Below are 11,398 nucleotides of genomic sequence, written 5' to 3'. Positions count from 1 at the left end.
ATGCCTTTCTCGAATGCTAAGCAAAATTTGATCAGAATCGCACAGATAAAGTAAATGACAAATGCCTAATAATTGGATATAGATGGTTAGTTTTTGCATACCCAGTACACTGAATGTTTAATTTTTCCTGGTATGAAAATTTCCCAGTTCGTCTTCCTTTCTATAGTATAACAATTTTCAATTGGAGGTAACTCATATACAAATTGAACTGAGAGCTAACGGCAACAATGTTAAATGTCAGAACTAAATTCTTACCGGAGTAATTTTTATTGTCTATGCATCGCCATCGCCCCCGTAACAAGATAGCTTCTGCATATCGATAGGAGGTACGAGCGAATGGGTGAACCAGTTTGTTAAATACTTTGAAACATCGGTAAACTGATCAACACTCCGCAGGTCTATTATATTTGCGCCCTTCAGTTGCCATAAAGAGTAATTCGGTTTCTTCATTATCAAGGGTCCTTATCTGCATAGGCGTAATGTGTTCTGTTTCTTATGGAGGTGACTTTGTTTTGTATTGATTAAATATATTTTATTATATTTATTAAATAGACTATTATATTTATTAACTTCAAAATATAAGATAGAGTTGGACGATACTTGTTTTTCAAAATACATTATAATAGATTTTCATCACATTCACACTTTATTGTGAGATAATTAGTTGACCTAGTCTTCAAACTCAGGTACAAATGTTTCTTTAAACTCAGGTATAACTGTAATTAATTAGTTCCTAGAATATTATTAATTTCTAGGTAGATAGTAATATTTCAAAAAATATATATGAATCACAATGTATGTAGAATTCAGTTTGTCACTGAACACGCTTAAAAAAGCTACTGTGCAGCGATACACGTGTTGCGGATTTGTTAATCTGTTCTAGTGAAAATCTCAAAATAAGGTATTTTTCAAAATACAACAACATTAAAATAGTTTTTGAGGTTGTTAAGGTTGTTTTTAGCTATAATATCCCAACGACATTGATAACTAACGAAATAATTTTATCACAGTTTTCGAAAGCACGTTATTTGGTAACATCCCGACGCCGAAGGCGGAGGGATGTTACCTAAAATAACGTGCTTGAGGAAGTTGTGATAAAATTATGAGTTATTTATCAATTCTCGAGGGATATTCGGTGAGAAAATTTTTTGCAATTCGAACAAAATTATTTATTGAACACACAGTTATTAAAAGAACAATTCGTATAATGATATTCCGTGATATGAAAATAATCAACTAAGCAAGCAGCACCTTCACCACCTCTCCAAGCCAATTCCTCCGCTGCTATGTGATAAAATTTGCGTAGGAGTCCTATAGGGGTATTTTCATCCCAAAAGTTTATAATTTTACTCATTTCATTTGAAGTTAATGGTACTGAGCTTGTTTTGCCTTTAGTGGGATCTGCTTGTAAATTTCTTCGTGCTGCGTCGCGTGCATTCCGCGCTTGTTTGAATGCAACACTTTTAAAGGCGTGTAGCATGATATTATACTCCTTGTAATACTTTTCTTGTAATAATTTGCTTGTTATATTCCATACGGTTTTAACAGTAGCCTCCTTAAACTCTGTGCTATCCTTTTTTCTCATATTAATCGCCCCTTGAGTATTAATGCAAGCTCTTCGAGAGTACGATTTCCATCCAATTCATATTTTCTGGCGTCACAAAACTCCATAAATATTTTCCAAGTGTATTTTTTACTATTGACAGTATTTTTTTGGTGTATTTTCTTCAATGATTTTGTCAATTGCCGCATCATTTTGAACACCAAAGCGAGAAAGTGACATTTTCGAAATAAATTGAATTACTGAAATGTCAAACAACTTTATTGTGTTGGTTGCTTAGCAATGTCATGACATAAGTGATAACTACCCGTGAAAACTATCCATGGGTAGTTATCAGTGTAATGATGGTTTCATTGGTTATTTCGACACACATGACTAGAAATAGACAAATTTGATAGGATAATTTTTTTGGCAAAAAATTATCAAGTGAACAACTGACAAAAAGCTGAATAATATAATTGAATATTATTTTTTTCATAATATTAAAATGGATGCCATATCAGGTCCAAGTAATGTACAAAGGAAGCGGAAGTTCATGTCGTTAGAAGAAAAACAGATTGTCTATAGAGAGTACGAAAATTTAAAAAATACACTCCGTACAGTGGAAGCTGTAACCCAGTGTTCATTTTTAAAGGGAATATCCGTGTCGACAATTGAACGAATTGTACGTGAAAAAAAGGTGACTGGGGTTGTGCAAGCTCCAAAAGTACATTGTCGTGGTAGAAAAAAAATTGAATTGGACGAGTACCAGAAAAATTTTGTACGCTATACCATTCATTCTTTCTTTTTTGAGAATAAAGCGCCAACCCTCGAATCCATTAGGACGAAGGTAATGGATAATGATTTCATTCCAAAAATGAGCAAAGAGAAGATAAGGAAAATAATAAAAGAAGATTTAAAATTTATATATACTGAACGATCCCGTAAATCTGTCTTAATAGAAAGGGAAGATATAGTCTTATGGCGATGGAGATATCTTCGCTCTATTAGAGAAATGCGTTCTGCTCACAAAAAGATTTATTATCTGGACGGAACGTGGGTGAATGCTGGTCACACAGTATCTAAGATCAGGCAAGATACTACTGTAACTAGTTATCGTCAAGCATTTGTGGACGGTTTATCAACAGGGTGACGCGGACCAACGGGTAAAGGGCAACGACTAATTGTCGCCCATAGAGGTAGCGAGAGTGGCTTTTTAGATGATAGTGCATTAATTTTTCCATCCGAAAAACCGCGGGATAATCACGAAGACATGGACGCCCAATGCTTTGAAGGATGGTTTGAATCCTTTCTTTCACGTGTCGAGCCAAATTCGGTAATAGTAATGGGTAACACTTCTTATCACAGTCGATTAGTAGAACAGCTGCCAACTATGACCACCAGAAAAGCAGACATGCAGAGTTGGTTAGGACAAAAAGGAATTCCATTTTACGAGGACATGGTTAAGGTCGAGCTTATGAGTCTCATTAAACAGCATCGTGACAGATATCGCCAGCATGTGGTGGATATTAGCTCGTGCTGAAGGCATCATCATTTTGAGACTTCTTTCTTACCATTGCGAGTTAAACCCGATATAATTAATCTGAGCTCAAATACAGGAAAACTGAGACTAATGCATCTGAATGTAATATTAGGTACAAAGTTCAAAAAATTGAGGTCCTTCTGGTGAAATTAAGCCCTAATATTTTCTGAGTATCAGAACATTGGTGTAGGGAAGGGGAGATAGAACTGAGCAATCTGAATAGCAACTCACTTGCTAGTAGCTATTGCCGAAACTAAAATCGAGGTGAAGGAACAGTTATACAGGGTGTTAATTAAGTATGTATACGTAATTCACATGTATGTAAATTCAACAGATGTTTTTTTAGGTAATTTTAAAACAAAATGTTCATATAAACATGGGTCCGCAAATCCTTCGTTCTCAAGATACAGGGTGTTGAAATAAAAATTAAAAAAAAGTTAGTCGTAAATATCTTAAATATCCTTCATCTAATTTTGTTGTAATTTGGCAATGATATTCATAACATTGAGGAGCTAATTTAGCTCAAACGTGATTCGAATTATTAGGTCCAGTGGCGTCTCGAGCGGGATTTGAACGAATATTTTTGACTTAAAAATGTACGCCACTGACTTTCTTGCAATTTTCATTATTTATTTGGATTGAGCAATTAGAAAAACAATTTTTTTGGCTCCTGAAATTTTTTTGTATCTTGCTTAGTTTTTATGAAAAAAAAGTCGACCTAATTGCATATCCCTACACCTCACATAATATAGGGAATTAAATGTTTCTTTCGAAAATTATTATTTTTACAATTTTTCATTACTAATTATGTAACAATAACAACAAATATTAAATAACATTGACATCTAGACTAACGAATTGCACTAAATTAAGTGTTGGAAATGACCTCCTTCAGCTTCAATATTACTGTCTAGCCGCCGCATCATTGAATTTCACACTCTTCTGAAAATACCTGGCGTATTTTTTATTATGTCACATGAATTAATGATTTTATTCCGTAAATCCTCTTCACTTTGTATAGCAGTCTTGTATACCAACGCTCTAAGGTGTCCCTAGAGAAAATAATCTGAGGAATTCATTTCGGGCGAGCGAGGTGGCCATAGGTGTGGGCCTGATCTCCTAATACAGCGATTATGGTAATGTTCATCCAAAAATTGCCGTGCCACTACAATTAAGTGTGGTAGAGCACCATCATGCATGTACCTTATACGAAATCTTTCCATGACTGGAATTTCTTCTAAAAGTCCAGGTAAAACAAATTCTACAAACCTTCGGTATTCTTCTCCATTGAGTCTAGGTGGAAGGAAGTGAGGCCCAATGAGATGGTCACCGACAATTCCAATCCAAATATTAAATGAAAACTGTTCATAAAAATTATTTTCTATCATGGCGTGTGGATTGTTTTCTGTCCAAATATAATTGTTGTGGAACTTAATAATTGAATTGCGAGAAAAACAAACTTCATCTGTAAACAATATTCGACTTAGGAAGTCTGGATTTCTTCTTATTTTACCGCGTAACCAATTAGGAAAAGCTAGTCTTACAGGAAAATCTCTGGGAAATAGAGCTTGCACACGTTGCATGTGATAGGGATATAGCTGCTGGGCTCTTAAAATCTGCCACACTGTGACATGGATAATATTAAGTTCTTCAGCTATTTTCCGAGTACTGGTATGAGAATTTACTTCAATCTCATTTGAAACAGCTTCTTCAATTTGAACTGTTCGTACCGTTGCAGGCAATAATAACCGTCGATCTTTTAAAGCTGCCTGTTTCAGAAAGTCGTGCATGGAGACGTACCAAAGTTCTTCTATTAGGCACTACACGCTGAGAAAATCTTTCAGGGTAAATGCGTCTTGCAGCATTCGAGTTTCCGTGAGCCATTCCATAACAGAAATGCATATCTGTCATTTCACTGTTAGTAAATTGAACCATGTTTTACAAAAATGGTTCAAAGAATAACCACTAAACACACTTTTTATAACAATTATAAATTAATTAAAGTTGACAACAACTGTCAAGTTGTTTATTGAATGCTGCGATCGTTTTCCAAGCCAACCAGCATCAATGATGCGGCGGCTAGATGGTTGTATTGAAGCCGAAGGGGGCCATTTCCAACACTTAATTTAGTGCAATTCGTTAGTCTAGATGTTAATGTTATTTAATATTTGTTGTTATTGTCACATAAATTAGTAATGAAAAATTGTAAAAATAATAATTTCCAGAAGAAACATTTAATTTCCCATATTATTTCTTGTCAGGTCCAGGGATATGCAATTAGGTTTCCAACGCAAGCCGCATCAATGATGCGGCGGCTAGATGGTTGTATTGAAGCCGAAGGAGGCCATTTTCAACACTTAATTCAGTGGAATTCGTTAGTCTAGATGTTAATGTTATTTATTATTTGTTGTTTTTGTTACATAATTAGTAATGAAAAATTGTAAAAATAATAATTTCCAGAAGAAACATTTAATTCTCCATATTATTCTTTGTCAGGTCCAGGGATATGCAATTAGGTCAACTTGTTTTCTTTAAAACTAAGCAAGATACGAAAAAAATTCAAGATACAAAAAAAATTGTATTTCCAATTGCTCAATCCAAAGAAATGATGGAAATTGCACAAAAGTTAGTAGCGTACATTTTTAAGTCAAAAATATTCGTTCAAATCCCGCTCGAGACGCCACTGGACTTGATAAATTGAATCAAATTCGGTCTAAGTTAGCTCCTCAATGTTATAAATGCCATTGCCAGATTACAACAAAATTAGGTGGAGAATATTAAGGATATTTACGAATAACTTTTTTTATTTATTTTGATACCCTGTATCTTGAGAACGAAGGATTTGCGGACCCATGTTTATATGAACATTTCGTCTTTAAATTACCTAAAGAATCGTCTGTTGAATTTATGATACATACTTAATCAACACCCTGTATACAGAAAACTTGGTCAACAAATAAATACAGCCACTAGCCGTATAAACCAAATAGAGAACAATTTGAGAAAACTTTTTGTTAAGTCAAAATTCGTATGTATATTATATGTATATTATTTATATGTATATTATAATGTGGTTACAGGTCACCAAATGGTAGCTTAGAGTTTTTCTGACGGAAAACTGACGGTACATCTGGACTTCTGCAGTACCCGAAATGAATATCTGATAGTATGCGGGAACTTTAATATCAAATTCAAGCATAATGTTGCAGCAGTTCATCTGATCTATTCCTTAAATGCCTTGTACATCAGTCAATATTATCAGACCATTAGAGCCAAATACTTGACATAGAATATAATACTCCATCCAAAAACTATTCTATGAAAAAATTATTTTTTCACAAAAGCAATATAGAACAGTTTCAAAATTCTTTACTATTGAAAAATCAATATTCATGGAGTTTTTTCCTAACTCCAAACCGTTATTTTAACAACTCAACACGTGTTTCGATCACCAAGTGATTATCTTCAACAGGTAGATCAAACTAACCATACTTACAGAGCTACCCTTATTTATACCATAGATACCTGTTCTAGATACCTGCGGTTTGAATGTCCTTATCTACTTGTCTCAAATTAATTTCACAATGTGTCCTTATGTAACAGTCAGGTACATTTGATAATTGAAATATCATAAGCTATATAAAATTAATTTCGCATATTGCCTCATCTACTAGTTTTGAATTAATTTTACAATGTATCCTTATGTAATAGAAAGGTAAATCTAATAATTGAAATATTAAAAGCTATATAAAATTAATTTCACATATTGCCCTATCTACTAGTCTTAAATTAATTTTACAATGTGTCTAACAGATTGCCTAACTGTTGCATAAGGACACATCGTAAAATTAATTCAAGACTAGTAGATAAGGCAATTTGTGAAATTGATTTTATATAGCTTTCAATATTTCAATTATTAGATTCACATTTCTATTGAATAAAGACACATTGTAAAATTAATTCTAGACTAGTAGATGAGGTAATATGTGAAATTAATTTAAGACAAGTAGATATGGCAAATTCTAAAATTAATTCAAGACAAGACGCAAGTACCTAGAACAGGTATCTATGTTATGAATAAGGATAGCTTTGTAAGTATTGTTTGTTTGATATTTCTCTTCAACATGATCACTTGGTGATCGAAACACGAATTATATCGCCCGTAAACACGAATTATATCGTCCGTTCCCATGTGAACCACTGACCATGCTGAAGCAAAATTTCGCGATTCTGGGAAACTGATGTGCAAGCAATCTTATCTCCATGGGAAGAATACTTTTGTAATTCAGTTAAAATTTTGTTCTCACACCGTTAACATCTATTTTTGTTAATAAAATTAATTTTTAAAAAAGGACTCTGACATCCGAAAGTTATATTTGGCGCAGTCAGTAGGATACTCGAAATTGAACGTATCGAACGTTCAGTTTTCGTTTCAACGATTTATCGGGTATTCAACTTGTTGTTTTGTTTCGTGGAGGTGTTTGTGAAGGAGTGGCTCTTCAAACTTCAAGAAACCCAATCCATCGTGGACCTTTAGCTACCCTTAACAGGCAGATCATCGGGTAGTGGAACAGAATCGTTCAGTCTCGCGAGGAAGTCTTTCTGGAAATCAAAAATCGAGGAACCAGTCGTCTACCTTATAAAGGATGATCAAAGTTCTTAAAATTTTAATGTAAGTCGTAATTTTTGAATGTCTATTGATAACTTATCTCAAACTCTTGGAAAGTTAAATTTGAATAACGAAAACCCTTCAGCTGACTCTTCAGTTTCTTTGCCTAATTCTTCTAGTAGTTCAAATATAAAAATGGCTAATCAATTCAACTCAGAATACCTTAGGTGTGTGCCTGAATTCGACGGCAATCCTAATGATTCAAATAGATATCTAGCAGTTTGTGATTCAATAATTATTACTTTTTATAATGTGGCTGAACCGACAAGCTTTCGAAATGTTCATTTACTGAACTGTCTCATTTCAAAATTATCAGGCAATGCTAAAGTTGTAGCTAATATACAGAATGTTTCAAATTGGAAAGAACTTAAAGTTACATTAACCAGAAACTTTGCCGATCAAAGGGATGAAACTCGCCTAAACAGAGACATGGTTATGCTTAGGCAATCCCCTAATGAAAAACATCAACAGTTCTATGTTAGGTTTTTGAATATATTGAACCTATTGTGCAATTATATCGACGTTCACGAAATCACAACAGAATCTAAAAGGTGTAAATGAGATTTATATAGCAATTTGGCATTGGAAACCTTTCTTTCTGGGCTCAAGGAACCCTTGGGTACTACAATACGTTGTATGTAAACCAAATCTCTCAGTGAAGCATTGCAGTTTGTGTTACAGGAAGACAATGTACATTACTTTCAAAATTTCTCAAATAAGAATACATTTAGGCCAAACTTTCAATCTTCTAGAACACCAATTCAGATCAGACAGCCAAATTCTTCTCCTATCAATAATTATAGTACACCAAATAACTTTTTCAGACAGCAAAATCAATCAATCATATTAAAACAGAAACGTTTTCAGGCCCAATCAAAATCAAAATCAGAACTTTACAAAACCTACACCCATGAGTGTATCTACCAGAAATACATATCAAACAGATAAACCAGTACCAATGAGTGTTTCGACAAGAAACGCCCCTAATTATTGATCAGGTCCCTCAAACCCATTTCAAAATCAACCTCAAAGAAATTTCATATCAGAGGAATTATTTAATACGATAGTTAGTGACACTCAAAATGATCCAAATTATAGCGAACAAGAATATTACGCTAAAGAAGATTATAACGAACATTTTGACGAATTTCTGTATTGCGAATATGAAAATCAGGAAAGTAACTTCGACAATTCTGAGCTAAACTTTCAGGAAATGTCAACCACAAACCTAGTTTCGCGAATCATTTCTTTCAATAATTCTAGTTCTAGCGAATTATCATATATAACATTTACGGAATATGACGCAAAATTTCTCATTGATTCAGGCTCCACGAAATCTTTTATAGATCCAGAAATTGCTCAAAAACTGTTTCCAAATCTAATTAAATACGACCCGTTTATTGTTTCCACGGTTTTCCAAAAATCAGCTCATGAATATAGCGCATCTATGCCCTCTTCAAAATTATTCAATTTGCCACAACAAAAACATTCAAAATTTTTCCTTTTCAAATTTCATGACATTTTCAAAGGATTAATTGGTCTTGACAATTTTAAACTTTTGCAAGCTAACCTAGATTTTGGTAATCGCTATCTTATCACTCCATATGCGAAAATAAAACTGAAGTTTGAAAAAACAAAAAGCGATCTCAATTAAATCACGATCACTCCAAGATCTGAGCAAGTGATACAGATCAAAACATCAATTCAGAATGGTGAAATAATAATACCTCACCAATGTTTCCATAACGTTGTGAGATATTATAACTGTTGCAAATAAAGGTAGAGCTCTCACTACAACACCACCAAACCAGTAACCCTGAATTTTTCAGAACCAATCGCTGCTGAAAAATTTGATTTCCAATTTGATTCCCCTAAGCAAAATTTAGATTTCCAAAAATACGATGTGACCATTCGAATGGCGAGGAAAGATTTAAGATACTTTCGCTGTGCAAAGAATTCTCTGACATATTTCATTATGAAAACACCCCGCTTACATTTAAGAGTCGTGTGAAGCACCAAATCAGAACATCTGATGAAATACCGGTGTATACAAAATCATACCAGTACCCATTTATACACAAGCAAGAAGTCGAAAATCAGATCAAAAAATGCTCGACCAGAAAATTATTTGGCCAAGCAATTCTCCTTGGTCATCGCCAATTTCGGTGGTACCCAAAAAGGTTGATGCTTCTGGGAAGCAAAAATGGAGGGTTGTTGTTGACTATCGCAAGCTCAATGACAAAACGATAGATGACAAATACCCTTTACCTAACATCGCAGATCTTCTGGACAAACTGGGAAAATGTCAGTATTTCACAACACTCGACCTGGCCAGTGGCTTCCATCAAATTGAAATGGAAGAGGACGATATTGAAAAAACCACTTTTTAATACGGAACATGGCCATTATGAGTACCTGAGGATGCCATTTGGTTTGAAAAACGCGCCAGCTACCTTTCAGCGCGTAATGGATAATATCCTTCGTGGTATCCAGAACGAAAAGTGCTTGGTATACCTCTACGATATTATTATCTTCTCGACTTCCCTCTCGACTTCCCTCCAAACACCTTGAGAGCCTTAAATCTATCTTCAACAGGCTGAGAAGCTCAAACTTCAAAATTCAGCTGAATAAATCGGAATTCCTACGAAAGGAAGTAGCCTATCTGGGACATGTGGTGACTCCCGAAGGTGTCAAGCCAAATCCAGATGAAGTCACAGCCATCAAAAATTTCCCTGTCCCAAAAACTACCAAACAGATCATAGGATTCTTGGGTTTGTTAGGTTACTATCGACGCTTCATCAATAATTTTGCTAGACTAACGAAACCATTAACCAAATGCCTGAAGAAAGGCGCAAAAATCGAACATAATGTAGAGTTTTTGGAATGTTCCAATACCTGCAAAAACTTGTTAATCAACGATCCGATTTTGCAGTACACCGACTTTTCTAAACCTTTCAATCTCACCACGGACGCAAGTAAATTCGCCCTAGGAGCTGTCCTTCCTCAAGGCCCTATAGCCAAGACCTTCCAGTTGCATACGCATCTCGGACCCTGAATGACTCTGAGCAAAATTACTCAGTCATTGAGAAAGAGCTTCTCCCGATCGTATGGCCTACCAAATACTTCCACTCATATCTGTTTGGACGAAAATTCAATATCGTCACTGACCACAAACCCCTTCAGTGATTATTCTCTCTGAAGGACCCCAAATCAAAATTGCTGAGATGGCGGATTAAACTAGAGGAATAAGATTATACCATAATCTACAAAAAAGGCAAGTTGAACACCAATGCCGACTAAGGACAACATAACCTTTTGGGAGGAATTGGATGACATACTAGACGAATCACAACGTCTAACAAATCAAAGTGTCACTTTCAGTGGTCAAGGGAACCCAGTAAGTCGTTGCCTTGAAACCCCGGATTATCAACCCTCTTCCGATATTTTGATTATTGGAGAACCCAATCTGGACACTGAATATTCTCCCATCATGATTCCCCCTAACGAAATGCATGTAAATAATACGGACAACGAGTTACCTCCGAAAAGTCACACAGAAAATGACAATCTTTCTTTACAAGTTCAACCTGATACCGAACGTACAGGAGATGAACCTCTACCAGAACCCAGAATACACGAAGACAAT

Source organism: Leptinotarsa decemlineata, unplaced genomic scaffold, assembly GCF_025532065.1.
Source record: "Leptinotarsa decemlineata unplaced genomic scaffold, Ldec_3_MD MMD2_tig00000505_RagTag_RagTag, whole genome shotgun sequence".
Lineage (NCBI taxonomy): Eukaryota > Metazoa > Arthropoda > Insecta > Coleoptera > Chrysomelidae > Leptinotarsa > Leptinotarsa decemlineata.
The sequence above is the reverse complement of the archived record's forward strand: the minus strand, read 5'-3'. Positions refer to the sequence as shown.